General features: G+C 43.8%; 1 long non-coding RNA gene across 1 annotated transcript; it reads left to right on the top strand.

Moving 5' to 3' along the window:
• Nucleotides 1-200: 200 nt before the first annotated feature.
• LOC116976021 lies at nt 201-16,319 on the top strand. The gene is made up of 3 exons (XR_004412849.1): nt 201-211; nt 16,010-16,013; nt 16,058-16,319. It is a non-coding gene; the product is annotated as an uncharacterized LOC116976021 (long non-coding RNA).
• Nucleotides 16,320-16,448: the final 129 nt, after the last annotated feature.

Here is a 16,448-nt window from a genome sequence, read left to right as displayed (position 1 = left end):
TTTTGCCACAAAATCACTTCCTCTCAGTTAAAACTGTACATCAGAACAATTCCTCATGCTGACACCTCTGACTTTTAATTAATGCAAAATGGTGTTCAAAAATTAGTGCTTATTAAAGTTGAGACTTCAAAAGCATATATTCAGTTCTGACCCAGATTTAAGTATATCCATCTATCTTCCAACAAAATATCACTCCTCTGTGAAAAACAAAGTATTACATGTTAATAATGTTCAGGAAGGTACGTGAAATACACATAATATAAGGAATTATTGAACCCAGGCCAGTAATTACATGTTCAGAACAAATGCCTGTTTGACTTAAATATCTGTAATTGCTTAATAATTTGACTGGGAAAGCAGAGCCAGACAATGGATCTTTGATGTAAAATGTTCCAAGTATTTAAATCTAATGCATTGGTTTCAATGCTTTTGGCATTAAAGCTTCAGATATCCATCCGCCTGCACAGTATGATAGGCATGGGATTTAGCAACCCACAGAACATTAATAGAAAAATGATTTTAACATTGTACAATTTTACCTTTGATGATTGTTCTGCATCCTGAGATAATTATGATGCCGGTGTAACAGCATCTGTGAACGTGCAAAATAATTTATGACTATTCCTTAACAGTGACTGCAAAATACATGTGTAGGGCACGGAGGATTTTGGTTAGTTTTTAGTTAGAAATATTTTATTACAAAAGGGCCAACACAAATTATCATCATTTGGATGAGTTTAAGAGATGAAGCTACTGCTCATTAGCTAAATTTTTTTAGGACTGTTTCTGCAAGCTCGTGTTTGATTAACATAATTGCATAATGTGCTTACTCATTGAATAATCATGTTCAAAGACCATATGGTTAAATTTTCACACAGTTCTACAAATAAGAAAGGACTTCATACTTTACTTGAGTGGCGCGCCCGGAGAAAACCCATGCGGTTACATGGAGAACATGTAAACTTCGTACAGACAGCATCCATACTCAGGATCGAACCAAGGTATCTGGCGCTATAAAGCAGCAACTCTACCACTGCGCCATTGGGCAGCCCCATTTAATCCTCCATTAATGAGTAGAATCCATAGCTTTAATACATGCATCTGTCTATTTCACTGATCCTGTCTTTTACTTTTTGCCAGCTAAAAGTTCTCTGAACTCTCTATTGTATTGATAGTATGTGGTTATAAGTTAAACACACATGATGTGCAATAATTACGCAGTTGCGCTGAATTCCAACTGAGGCCAAGGCAGAGTTTCAAAGGATCTTCAGATGGTGATCCATCAGTTGCAAGACCAGTGTTCATTAAACATTTCTAAATGCACGTGAGAAGATGGTCATGAACCATCAACTCGAACTGCTGCAGTCCTTATGGTGAAGATACTCCCACAGTATTGTAGGGTGGGGAGTGCCAGGGATTTGATCCAGAGATGAGCAAGAACAGTAATGTGTTCTCTGGTCAAGGTGTTAGAATATTACCATGCATTTATTGTCCTTTACTTTTTTTTAAATGGTAGAAACCTTGTGATTGGCAGTTCTGATCACCTCATTGCAGGAAGTGAGGGGGGAGGGGGGTGGGGGGGGAGGTATGCTGGGGGGGGGGGGGGGGGGGGGGGGGGGGGAATGGTGCAAAAGAGTTTCTCCACGATGTTGCCAAGAAGAGAGAGTATCATCTATAAGGAGAGGTTGGAAAAACCAGATTGATTTCTCTGGAGTGTTGAAGGCTAAGAGACATCCTGATAGAAGTTTGTAAAATTATGAAAGGTTTAAACAGGGTTGATAGTCTTTTTCCCTGGGAAGAAATATCAAGTAATGGAGGGCATAGATTTAAAGTGAGAATGGGAAAGTACAATGGAGATTTTCAAGGCTAGTTACCTACATGGAGGGGTAGATGCCTGGAACATGCAGCCAATGGAGGTGGCGAAGCATGTATGATAGTAACATTTAAAATGTATTTAGACAGGCACGACAAGCTGTGATGGAGCGATATAGGCTATGTGCAAGCAGATGGGTTTAATTTAAATTGGCATCAATTTTGGCACAGACATGATGGGCCAAATCTACCGTTCTTGTGCTGTACAGTTTGTATTTTCTATGTTCCTGTGGACAGGTGCCAAATGGAAAAAGTAGGCAGAAAGAAGAAGGAGACGGCTGTGGAGGCCAAGTCAATGGAAATTTTTAAGGTGGGGATTGGCAGATTCTTCATTAGTAAGGGTGTTAGGGGTTATGGGGAGAAGGCAGGAGAACGGGGTTGAGAGGGAAAGATAGATCTGCCATTATGGAATGACGCAGTGGACTTGATGGGCCAAATGGCCTAATTATGCTCCTAGAATTTATGAACCAGCTTGGAATCGATGGCCTGAATGACCTTCTTGGTCATAATTTTCAGTGAGAACCAGAGAGTAAGTTGCCTTTATTTTGAATCCTTATTATTTGCCTCAGCAGTTACTCAATCCTTCCATGAAACCTTTAAAAAAGGCCATTTGTTCATTTTTGTAATTAAATCTGTTGTCAAAATGTTAGTCTCAATCTAAACAGTGGACCAGGCAATTATAGAATTTGTAATGGGAGATGGATTGAAGGAGTCAATCAGTGATTGAGTTTGAATTGATACAAAATGAATGGGGTTGTTAAGTCCACTGAGAATTTAGTTTCTAAAGCTTTATATTAATTATTAAGTAGCTTGAGGACCGTTTTCTCCAAAAATGCTGCTTGACCAGCTGAGTTACTCCAGCACTTTGCGATTCTCTTTGGTGTAAACCAGCATCTGCAGTTTTTTGTTTCTGCATCTGGGTTAAGTGATTGATCTGGGCAATGGGCACAAAGGAATCAACCTGGTTCCTCTTCCATAGTCGAACAGACTCAAGCGTCTGCGTGGCCTCGTCCTCCTCCTATTTCTAATATGTTCATGTTTGGAGGAGTTATAGCCGGTATCAGCAAATTGTGCTCAATTGTTCATCTCCGCAAGTGCGGGGGCTCATTTTCTCGGCTGTGATAGAACACGGGCCGCGAGCAGTTAATGTCGGCCGAGACATTTTAATTTCACTTTGTCAAACTTCCCTCACAACTATTGCCCTTTTAAGCCGATTATTGCCATTTGAACAGACTAATTAAGGTGTAAAATGTTTGGGTTAAAGTAATAAACATTTCTAGCACTGCACATTTGGCTGCCTGATTTAGCACATCTGAGGAATAAAATCAATAGCCATGGAAGCTCATTATTAGTCACAATTCTTATTAGCCGCAAGCTGAAATGTGAAAAATACAGGCAGCAGGCACAACTTCATTTCACAAGATAGCTAATGACTTAATTCCAGCCTGCGAGAAGAAGCCTGGCTCCTCACCATCGATCTTTCTTCGTGTATAATTGAATAGATACCACAGCCTGTTTCAAGTTAAGTTGCAAAGCCTGGTGCCCAATCTAAGCCTGACTTCTTGTGTTGCAACAATTGATGTTTACTTTGTGAGTTTTATTGATTTCGAGTTCCAAAGAAGGGTTCTAAAGTGATGTCAGAGCCTGTTCCTGAAGCAAGGTCACAACTGCTGCTTAGGTTTACCTGTCCTTCCCGGGATTATCTCTGACTGAAACTTTAATTTGTGGGTTTATTGCACAGTGCTGTTCCAACTATCCTAGGAATGATTGAGTTAACATATGATGCGCGGTTGACGGCTCTGGGCCTGTACTTGCTCAGGTTTAGAAGGATGAGGGGACACCTCATTGAAATGTACCGAATAGTGAAAGGCCTGGATAGAGTGGATGTGGAGAAGATGTTTCCACTTGTGGGAGAGTCTAGGACCAGAGGTTATAGCTACAGAATAAAATGAAGTATCTTTACAAAGGAGGTGAGGAGGAATTTATTTAGTCAGAGGGTGGTGAACATGTGGAATTATTTGCCACAGAAGGCTGTGGAGGCCGTCAATGGATATGTTTAAGGTGTAGATTGAAAGATTCTTGATTAGTATGGGTGTCAGGAGTTATGGGAAGGCAGGAGATTGGGGTTATGACAGAGAGATAGATAGGCCTGATTCAGTTGGTGGAGTCGGTGGAGGCGCTGTGAGTCGGCTGCCCTGCCAGCAGCGTGTCCGCTATTTTGACATTTTTTGGGTTTTTTGGTTTGTCTAAGTGTTTGTTTTGGGTGTTTCTCGTTGTGTTTTGTGTGGGGGTTGTGGGGGGGAGGAAGGGGAAACTGTTCTTCAATCACCCTCGACGGAGAGGCGACTTTTTCGATGTCACTTCTCTGCCTCCCCTCTCGCGGCCTAACAGCTTGGATTGGAGCGGCCTTTCCTGGAGTTGGGCCCGGAGCATCAGCAGCGGGCACAGCGTGGACTTTTTCCATCGCGGAGCGGGCGAACCCTTGCCGGGGGTCACCAGAGAGGAGTGCTCCGATCGCCGGCCCGCGGACTACGGCATCCTGAAGCCGCGGTCTGTGGAGCTTCTAACCGTGGGCGCGGCATGGACTTACCGGCCTGGGATCCCTCGCCGGGTATCGCCGGAGAAGAGCTCCGACTGCCGGCCTGCGGCCTATAACTTCCTGTACCCACGGTCTCTGATAAGAAAGTGTCGATTTGGGCGTTCTAAGCCGCGGAGTGTGTTCGACCGTCCTGACGTCAGAGTTTAGACCATCCCGTCGAGAGGGCCTGTACATCCGGCCATCCGTATCGCCGACTAGGGAGGGTATATAGCCCCGACCAAGGGTGAACAAGGGAGGAGGACTGGCTGAACTTTGTGCCTTCCACCGCAGTGAAGAATGCTGTGGTGGATGTTTGTGTTAAATCAGTGTATTGTGTGGTCATTTTAAGTGTATCGCTGCTGGCAAATTCAATTCACTGCACCTTCGGGTGTAGGTGACGAATAAAATTGACTTTGACTTTGGCTTTGATTGAATGGCGGAGTAGACTTGATGGGCCGAATGGCCTAATTCTGCTTCTGTAACATGAACTTATGGTTCTGCAGAATGCTTTACCAAAGGGACATGAGAGAATGCTATGTACTGTTTCACAGAGACATGCTCACCCCCATTTCCCAGATCAGCCCTCTAACCTGATGGTTTCTCGATCTAACGCATGGACCAGACCCCTGATTGTGTACCCGACCGCATTCTCAAAAGCTATGCAGACCAATGGGCTGGAGTTTTTGGAGATATAATCAACAATAGACAATAGGTGCAGGTGTAGGCCATTTGGCCTTTCGAGCCAGCACCGCCATTCAATGTGATCATGGCTGATCATCCCCAATTAGTACCCCGTTCCTGCCTTCTCCCCATATCCCCTGACTCGGCTATTTTTAAGAGCCCTATCTAGCTCTCTCTTGACAGCATCCAGAGAACCTGCCTCCACCGCCCTCTGAGGCAGAGAATTCCACAGACTCACCACACTCTGTGAGAAAAAGTGTTTCCTTGTCTCCATTCTAAATGGCTTACTCCTTATTCTTAAACTGTGGCCCCTGGTTCTGGACTCCCCCAACATCGGGAACATGTTTCCTGCCTCTAGCATGTCCAAGCACTTAACAATCTTATATGTTTCAATGAGATAGCCTCTCAGCCTTCTACACTCCAGAGTGTACAAGCCCAGCAGCTCCATTTTCCGCATATGACAGTCCAGCCATCCCGGGAATTAACGCTGCACTCCCTCAATAGCAAGACTGTCCTTCCTCAAATTAGGGGACTAAAACTGAACACAATACTCCAGGTGTGGTCTCACTAGGGCTCTGTACAACTGCAGAAGGACCTCTTTGCTCCTATATTCGATTCCTCTTGTTATAAAGGCCAACATGCCATTCGCTTTCTTCACTGCCTGCTGTACCTGCATGCTTACTTTCATAGACTGATGTACAAGGACCCCCAGATCCCGTTGTACTTCCCCTTTTCCCAACTTGACGCCATTTAGATAGTAATCTGCCTTCCTGTTGTTGCCCATACCAAAGTGGATAACCTCACAGTTATCCGCATTAAACTTCATCTGCCATGCATCTGCCCACTCCCCCAACTGTCCAAGTCACCCTGCATTCTCAGGGGAGAAGAAAGCTGGAAAAGGGGAGAAGCGGGACAAAGCATAGCTGATATAGGTGGACAGGCGAGAAAATGCTTTTGATAGGCAGATAGTTGGAACAAAGGCCAGATATAAGGGTTGGTTGTGAGACTGGTTTGAAGAGTTGCACATTGTGAATCCAGAGGGAGGAAAGTAACGGGGGAGGGGGTTGGCGGGGAGAAGTAGGTTGGAGTCCACGTGGGGCACAGGGGAGGGAGGTGGGGAGAGAAAAGAAGGGAATGGGGGGGGGGGGGGGAATTTGGAGGGGATTAGTTAGAGGTTTCCTAAAATTGAAGAACCCATTCATACCATTGTGTTGTAAGCTACCCAAGCGGAATATGACGTGCTGTTGCCCCAGTTGGCGGTGGCCTCATTCTGGGCAATGGAGGAGACCCTGGACAGAATGGGGAACAAACGCACTCCGCCCAGAGAGTGCAACAGACTGAAAGCCTGTGGCGGCTTGAGGAGGTCCTCACTCTCCTTGCTGCTCCTTGATGAAAGAGAATCAAGTGCAGTCAGCTGCCTGCGATTACAATGCTTCAGTGATCTTCCTTTCACAAACACAGGCAGCATTGTAGCACTAACACTCTTTATCCTGCTCTGCAGTGCTGTGGGGATGATTTCAGTGGGGACATCCTGACTGAGGCACAGGTATCTCAAACTCTTTTCCTCACTGAAGTCCTGGCAAGGGAACTCTTCTCCCCATGTATTCGTATTATTCTATATATCAATATATGATTATTATATCAACCTTATTATTCCAGCAGCTCGTCCTAATCTGTATGCCCTTTGCCCTTTCCACAAAGGCCATGGTCAGCAATGATTCCGTGCCTGGGATCAACTAGTTTGCAAATAAACTGTGAAGTTAGAATTCAATATCTCCCTTATAAAGTTTTAAATAGTCTTTATTTACTTTATACTTTATTCATGAAACAAGTAATAGAAGCAGCTAGTATACCTTAAAGCATTTTCTTTCATGTGGATGGCTTTAGGATTATTGACACTCAAAAAGATAAGTTTAGTTTATTTTAGTATAGACATACAGCGTGGAAACAGGCTCTATGGCCCACCGAGTCTGTGCTGACCAGCAATCACCCGTACACTAGTTCTATCCTACATGCTAGGGATGATTTACAGAAGCCAATTAACCTACAAATCTACACGTCATTAGAATGCGGGAGGAAACTGGAGCACCTGGAGCAAACCCACGCAGACAGTGCCCGTAGTCAGGATCGAACCCGGGTCTCTAGCGCTGTAAGCAGCAATTCTATCACCGCGCCATCCAAATAAACCCAGTTCAGAGTCCAATTAATCACAACGCCGTCCTTAAAGGGGTGACTACCTGAAAGGTGCAGTTGGTATCATAGTTCTGGTCACCCCATTACAGAAAGGATGTAGAGGCTTTGGAGAGGGTGCAGAAGAGGTTTACCAGAATAATACCTGGGTTTGGGTTTAAGCTACAAGGAGAAGTTGGACAAACTTGGATTGTTTTCTTAGGAATACTGGAGGTTGAGGGGAGAACTGATAGAAATATATAAAATTGTGAGAGGCATGGATAGAGTAAACAGTCAGAATCTTTTTCCCAAGATGGAAAAATCGAATACTAGAGGGTACAGCTTTAGGGTGAGAAGTGCAAAGTTTAAAGGAGATGTACGGAGCAAGTTTTATACACAGAGGGTGATGGATGCCTGGGTGCTTCCAAAGATGGTGATGGAGGCAAGTGTGATAGTGGCATTTAAGAGGTATTTACAAAGTAAAAAACACCATTAGATACGCAAATGGAATTATTTGGATCACGTGCAGGCAGAGCAGATTAGTTTATCTTGGCATCATGATCGGCTGATACATTGTGGGCTGAAGGGCCTGTTCCTTAATTTACTTTAGAGATACAGCACAGAAACAGGCCCTTCAGCCAACAGAGTCCACACTGACCCACACACTAGTTCCATGTTATCCAACTTTTACATCCTACACAGTGGGGTCAATTTACAGAAGCCAATTAAACTACACATCTGCATGTCTTTGGAATGTGGGAGGAAACCGGAGCACCCGGAGAAAACCCACGTGGTCACAGGGCAAACATGAAAACTTTGGATTGAACCCAAGTCTCTGGCGCTGTGAGGCAGCAGTTCTACCACTACTACACTGTGCTGTTCTGTTGTTATGTTCAAATAGTTGATGGATCATTTAAATAGGAAAAGGGTGGAGCCACACAGCAGATCAGGCAATGTAGAGAGAAATAGAGTTAACATTTGCGGTCTGAGGCACTTCGTCAGAGCGCTCGGAAGAATAACAGTGGTCTGAGTTCTTCCTTCTGCTGCACACATTTTCAGCCATGCAACATTAGGAATGGAACAGGCTCAGTGTTTCACGCTGACTGACAACACGATCAGCTCACTCTCAAATCCTTTGGATGTTTTAATGTCCCCACCAATGAGATTTCTGGCACTGTTTGTGCTGTTTGCATTATTCACCATTTTGAAATCATTTTGTCACCTGTATTGTCAAAAAAATGCAATCTGTCAAACAAAATTTGGTGTTTTTGATTCCACCATCTTCAAACAGAGCTAGTGATTTTCCCCAGCGATTTTGATGTAAGCAAACCATAATAAATTTAAATGCAGGGATTTACAGGAATTGGTGTTTTCAAGATTACATTTTTGCAACATATTGCAAAACAAATTGCTTTGACTCCCTTGATAAAGTATAATTTTCTCACTTAAATCAGAAGCACACTGTGCAGCTGAAAAAATGATTAGCATTTAATGGATTCTGGTCAGCTACTTGTGAGGACTATATTTACTAGTTTCAGGGGAAGATGTCACATACGATGACTCCAACCTTAAAACAGCAAGTAAGATAAGCAGCAGGATGCTTTAAACATCATTTGAACCGAGGTTTGATCTAATTAGACAAACAAAGCAGTCTACATCAAGAAACATCCTTGTCGGAATTAACTTCAAAAATTAGAAGATGTTTCTAGTGCAATTAGTTACTTGGAATTTTTAGATAGACAAGGCAGCAGCTATTTATTACATAGAACAAATAACCTAAAGAACTGGAGATACATTACATATGAAACATCTTCTGATCACTTACCCTTCACTAAATGAAATACGGTGGAGATAGTCAATCAGATAATGTTTCAAAGATCCATTAAGATAGATGTCCTGTGCAGGAAGGAACTGCAGATGCTGATTTACACCAATAGGTAGGTCCATCTGCTATAACCAAAATCCATTATAAAGAGGTCCGTTAAAACAAAGGCGTACTATATACAAGACCAAGATTGACAAAATGTTGCATGTTCTGAAAAGCAAAGGATATGGGTTAGTGGAAGAAAGTGACCCTGAGGTAAAAGATCAGGCACGATCTTATTGAAAGGTGGAGATATACGAGGCTGATCAGCCTACTATAGCTCCATTTTCAGATGATATTGAAGTACCGTGTCCGGAACCCCAGGGATTGGCTGTTGGCTTTGACCTCCAGGGCTACCTCCCCCCACTGGTGGACCTCCTGGCCCCATGCCAATACAGGACATTGCACCCACTTCAATGGCTCCTATTTGCCCACAGGTTCCTAAAGTGTAGCATTAAGAAACCATGGAGTTCACTCGTCCCCACGTTGTGTCAATATTCACTGCATTCACAGTCAGATTCACTTGTAGAATGACTGCCAACATCTGCTTCAGCCACAATGCACCTTTCATTTAAGATGTTCATGTTGGCTTTCACCAGCTTAGCTTGAATTGGAACCAAACACTCATGATTTTGGCTCTTGCTCAGGAATCAGTCAATTAAAAAGAAAGCGAGCTTGCTGGATTCTGATCTCCAGAATATCAGCAAGCAAAATGAAATTGGCAACTGGCTTGCTTTCTAAACAGCAAGGACAGGTTAGTTTTGAGTCACAAATCTTGCGGGCTGTTGAACTTCGTCCTCCATTACTTATTTAACATCATAATGCCTTAACTCACCTTATACAGGAGTGACCTGCAAACAGGTCACCCCAACTCAGAAGGGTCTTCCAAGCATTTAGTTACCTTTATGGCCAACGAGATTAACAATCTCTCTTGCAATACCGCATTGTCTTAAAATGGGTCACAGGGAAATTTGATCCTTGGTGATAAGATCTCCTTTATTCAACTCATGCAATAGACAATAGACAATAGACAATAGGTGCAGGTGTAGGCCATTTGGCCCTTCGAGCCAGCACCGCCATTTAATGTGATCATGGCTGATCATCCCCAATCAGTACCCCGTTCCTGCCTTCTCCCCATATCCCCTGACTCCACTATTTTTAAGAGCCCTATCTAGCTCTCTCTTGAAAGCATCCAGAGAACCTGCCTCCACCGCCCTCTGAGGCAGAGAATTCCACAGACTCGCCACTCTCTGTGAGAAAAAGTGTTTCCTCGTCTCCGATCTAAATGGCTTACTCCTTATTCTTAAACTGTGGCCCCTGGTTCTGGACACCCCCAACATCGGGAACATCTTTCCTGCCTCTAGTGTGTCCAAGCCCTCAACAATCTTATATGTTTCAATGAGATGCCCTCTCATCCTTCTAAACTCCAGAGTGTACAAGCCCAGCTGCTCCATTCTCTCAGCATATGACAGTCCCGCCATCCCAGGAATTAACCTTGTAAACCTACGCTGCACTCCCTCAATAGCAAGAATGTCCTTCCTCAAATTAGGGCTTGCTGAACTGTGGAGCACCTTCGAGGTGGATTTCGGGATTTTCATTGATGCTGCCCACCCTGCAGCTGCACCCCACACCGTTGAGTCAATTCTCCTCAATGTAGCGGGGGGAGAGGCTGCCCTGCCAGCACAGGATTTCCACTACGCCCCACAACACACAACATACAGTCTGAAGAAGGGTTTTGGCCCGAAACGTCGCCTATTTCCTTTCGCTCCATAGATGCTGCTGCACCCGCTGAGTTTCCCCAGCAATTTTGTGATCCAGTAACACATGTTGTGATCCCAGCAGAATCCATCAGAGACCCGGTCTGCCTCCTCCGAAAGTTCAGAGACCTAAGCCAACTTCGCACCAACGTTATCATGGAGCACCACAAGTTTTTCCCCGCAGCCAACAAGAGGGCGAAACAGTTGAGTCCTACATTGGTGCCCTCAAGAGCATTGCATCCAGATGCCACTTCCAAGACTGCGACGTGCTCATCCCCTGGCAGACTTGTGTATGACATCCTGAATGATAAGGTGAGAAATCAATTACTCCGGGATGAGGGAGCTTACACTTGATAAGGTTGAACATCCCTGCCGGGTTGCAGAATACACTGATACCCATACCAAAGCCTTGGGACCGGGGCCACACTCTGCCTACGATGTCCATGCCTTCTATAGGTCCCCACGACAAACATTAACCCCTCAACCATCGCCTAAACCCCCAGGGAGGGTAACTGATCATCTAGTCAATAACTGTGGTAATTGCGGTGGCTCACACCCGAAATTTTGTGAGCAATGCCTCGCTCATGGCAAATCTTGTCACTATTGTAAAAAGAAAGGCCACTTTATCCAGTGCTGCCGCGCCTGTGCCAACAGGGCCTAGTCACCACATTACCAGTAGCCCCGAGTACCCGCAGTCCAACAGCCTGGCTGAGCGCGCGGTAAAAAATGCAAAAGAACTAATGGAATGTTCACACAGGGTCGGCTCTGATGTTTATCTCGATTTACTCAACCTACGGAACATGGTCCGAGACCCTCTCCTGGGATCTGCAGCCGAACGGCTCATGTCACGGCGAACCCACTCCACTCTACCTATGGCCAATCCACTACTAGAACCACAAGTTCGTGCACCGTCAGTTATCAATCCCAGCTCCAACGTCGCCACAACATACAAAGAAAACACTACGATAAAACCAGCTCTCCGCTTCAACAAGGGACATGTTGTCGTTTGCGGTCACTCCGAGGTTACGACCGCCTCGCTCGTACTTGGTCAGTATTGACAACGGCATTTATCGGCGAACCCGCCAACACCTCCTCCCGGTTAATGAACCGGCACCTCCACGTCCTTACCCGGACCAGCCTGCCGGTCTTCCCTCACGCTCTACGAATGCCGCTCCAGCGATTCCTCCGCGCTGTATCTCTAAGCTAAATTAAACCAAACACATCACAATATTTTGAGTCAAGATGAGTTTATCGTCCTATACATAAGTACGGTGACGTACAGGTACAATGAAGGTCTTGTTTACAACAGCATCATTGGGGCACAGGTTTAGAAACACATAAAAGTATAAATTGTACAAGATAGTGAAATGAAAAAGACTGCAAAATCAAGACATTAGTGCAATTTGAAAACCCAAGTCCATGATAATGCTTGAGGTAGCCTGTAGTGTCCTTTGCTGACATAGGAATAGGGTTGTGCAGCTTAGTTCAAGAACCTGATATTTGTAGGTTCTTGATCTACAAATTGATTGTTCCTGATCCTGGTGGTATGGGAATGAGGATTTTGTACCTCCAGGTATTAGCAGTGAGAAGAGGGCATGGTCCAGATGGTGGGGATCCTTGAGGATAGATGCCCCCTTCTTGAGACAGCATGCCCTGTAGATGCTTTTGATGGTGGGGAGGGCTGTAAGAGATTCAGGTTCCTCTCCAAGTCACACAACATCCTGATCTAGAAAAAAATTGATACTCCTTCAACGTTGCTGGATCTATATCCTGGAACTTTCTCCCCAGTAGCTTCATCATTAAGACTGGAGCAGTTTAAAAAGGTGGCTCATCACCAATCTCGTGCAATTAGGATGGGCAATAAATGCCCATGCCTTGCCTTGAGCTCGGATCCCAAACTCCAAGAAACACTCCAATAAAACCACCCTGTGGAACAGTCACGTGTCCATGTTATTTAGTCAAACTGCACCTCAGGATGTTGGGCATTCAATAAAACAGTACGCAAAGCCATGGCCTTCAATTCCTCAGCCGCACACAGCTTTAGGCAATCTCTGTTCTGCCAATAGATGCTCATGAAAACCAGCATGACATTTTCTCTTTGCATCCTGGCACTGCTTGGAATGTAAAAAGGGCTTCTCAGCAAGACTGCTGCTGGCTTCAGGATCGCTAGCTGTGGTGTCTCTGAACTAGTCAACCCTTGAATCTCTTTATAATGATTCTTGGCAAATAAAATAAGCAAATGAAGCATCCCTGGTGGAAGGAAGATGGATGAAAGCCACCTCCCTTTCGAGCATCACGGAGAGTCAATGGAAAGATCTGCAGAGCTATTGCTGGCCTTGGCCTTGCCTTGGCCTTGGAGTTGACATGGAAATAATTAAGTCTCTCCCCATCCATCCCTCCAACCCCACAAGCCCAGACAATGTGCACGCTGATACAACATGTTTATTCTGCAAATATTCAGGTGTGTTAAATTGCATTGCAGATACAAGATCTTGAGAAAGGAAAAGCTAAATTAATATTTTGGGAATTACCCCACATCAGACTGGGCAGAGAGAGACTGGAAGTCTTTTTCCAAATCAAGGCAAGCACCAGTGAATTGCCGCCTCGATGGGGAAGCTGTGGAAGCCAGCCTTGCCCTGCCCTTTTCTCCAGGAAAACCACATTTGAGATGGAGCAAGTCTTCACGATGGCAAAAAGACCTTAAGAAATGGGATTAGCAAAGCCAAGTTTACTTACCACTACTAACAAGATATGATGATGATACTTTATTGTCACATGTACCTTAGATAGAGTGAAATTCTTTGTTTTGCATACATTACACAAAGTATGCAAACAGAGTGCCAACAAAGTTACAAAAATATTTATTATAATCCCGATGGTCCTTCTTTGTTCTTGGCGGCCTCCTAACGCCAGGTCCCCCTTCCTTCTCTCGGCAGCCTTCCTACGCCAGGTCCCCATTCCTTCTCTCGGCGGTGCATCCTCGACCAAACGACAGCACTCGCGCAAGCTTTTCCTCGGACGACCCCCGGCACTCACGTGGGCCCGAACTATCATCGGATATTTTGGAGTTAAGAATTGTACAGCTTTGTTATTGTGCATCTTTTGATAACTAAAAGTCACACTGATCTTATGGAAGATTGCCTGTATTTGGAGAAAAAGATGAACGAATGCTAAAGAGTGGTTCAAGAAACGAATGGTATGATTTTGAGTGGAGAGTGGAAGTGCTGTGTTTTGAACCATTGGCTGTTACAGTGGGCAATGCACCGGCAGAGAGCACCAGGCAATTTCCTGAGTCACAGCACCCTCTACAGAGAACTGACAGCAAAATCTACTGAAACCTGAGTATAATATTCTCAAAATAAGAAAACAATTCTACTTTTGTACATTTTTATGAGATAATTAAAATGGTGGCTTAAATACAAGCACATTTTTACTTCACACAACTTCATCTCAACAAGTGATACCACAGACAACTAGTCAATCACAGTGTAGGAGGGAACTGCAGATACTGGTTTCTTCCATAGATAGACACAAAAAGCTGGAGTAACTCAGCGGGTCAGGCAGCATCTCTGGAGAGAAGGAATGGGTGACATGTCGAGTCGAGACCTTTCTTCAGACTGAAAGTCATGGGACAAGGAAACCAGAGATAGAGACGATGATGTTGAGAGATAAAGAAATATGAATGAAAGATATGCAAAAAAGTATTGATGATAAAGGAAAAAGGCCATTGTTAGCTGTTTGGTGGTTGAAAATCAGAAGCTGGTGTACAGAGGGGGAGAAGTGAGAGAGGATGTTGCAGTATTCTTGTCGGAGAGAAGAGAACTTCTTCAAAGTAGACATACCTTGAGGAGATTTCGCAGTGGAGCAGACAAAATGTGTAGGAAGGAACTACAGATGCTGGTTTAAACCAAAGTTAGACACAAAAAGCTGGAGTAACTCAGCGGGACAGGCATCAGCTCTGGAGAAAAGGAATGGGTGACATTTCAGGTCGAGAACCTTCTTCAGAAATCAATTAACTAGTATAACTGTAGCTTTGTTCATCCCATGTGAACATTATGATTCTGGTTTTTAAGAGCAAAAATTATGTTTAATAGAACATGAAGTGTCAAGATAGTGAATTGTTTCCATGGAAACAATTAAGTGTATATTTGTAAGCTCCCAAGCACATTGGCACAGATGTGTTATGTACCAGATTGTAGATCTTGTTTCCCCAACCTTTTTACCCTTGCGGAACCCTTGAAATAATTTTGATGTCTCAGGGAACCCCAACCTAAAAATTATTATATATCTTTATTAATCTCTTTTTTCTCATTCATAAACTTAAAGTTCATAAGGCAAACATAATATTTTTTTCTGATAACTGGTTTAAGCAAAAAATGACTTGCGTTTCCTCAAGTTTATTGAGAATGCAAAAAAAAACTGAAATCAAACGGCTTGTTCAAGAGACCTCATAAAGAGGTTTTCATTCACACAAAAAAGCAACCATATCTGTAAAAACAAAAAATAAACTTAAATAACTAACGTCATAAATAACATATATAAACAGACGAAAACAGATAATAACTACCACAATAACTTAATTGTTTATTGACAATGTTGAAAAGGCATAACATAAATCAAGGCAATAGGTCAAATGAACAAATATATGGGTCAAGGGACTATACTTGCACGCCAGGAAGCAGACAGGACTGATGGAGACCGTGCATGCATCTGTACTCGAGTGAGTCACTTGATGATACACAAATCCATCACGTGCAGCTCCTGTCCACTGACCACTAAAGGCCATTCCACCATGGCGCCGTATAGACAGCTCTATATATATTCCCTATGATTATTTTACTTTTAAATGATACTAGATCAAGTGCAGACCCGTTGGGTCTGTTCCCCCAACGCGTGTTTGCAGGGGGGGTGGGGGGGGCGTAATGCAGCATCACACACACTAACCACCCCCAACAATTTTCAAGGCAGTCTCGGTGTTTATTACTATATCCGTCACAACGGTCAATTTTGTAATTAGCTACAATTAGGTAACTAACTAATTATATGCTTTAATTTCAGGTCATCCTGAAAGAGTTTAATTTGGTCAAGTTTTGTTCGTAAATTAAAAATGGAGATTTGCTGAACAACTGAAAGCAGTCAAGTTTAAAAGAGAATTTTCCCAGAGAATAAAGTCTGGGAAAGTCTTAGAAGCTTGGTTTATACTAATCATTGAAACAATGTATTAACAATGTATTAACATAGAGATGTATTGTCCGGGCACAGCACCATATTTGATATCAGTCTGAACTGCCTGTACTAGCTAAGGACAAGGTAGTGGCTTTCATCCAAGGCTTACAAGCTTGTTTTAGCTCACAGACGGATGCCCATTCGAGAAACAAGATGGAAGTAATTTGAAAACAAAATGGAGTTAGTTGTCCATCCGGAATGGGAAGCCGTACTGAAGCTGGCCAAGATTTGAGAATAAGGCTGACATGGTAAATATATGGGTCCAGCCTCCCTTTGGCTACGGATCTTTCACTCAGATTTA

This window comes from Amblyraja radiata, chromosome 8 (genome assembly GCF_010909765.2).
Source record: "Amblyraja radiata isolate CabotCenter1 chromosome 8, sAmbRad1.1.pri, whole genome shotgun sequence".
NCBI lineage: Eukaryota > Metazoa > Chordata > Chondrichthyes > Rajiformes > Rajidae > Amblyraja > Amblyraja radiata.
The sequence above is the reverse complement of the archived record's forward strand: the minus strand, read 5'-3'. Positions and strand labels throughout refer to the sequence as shown.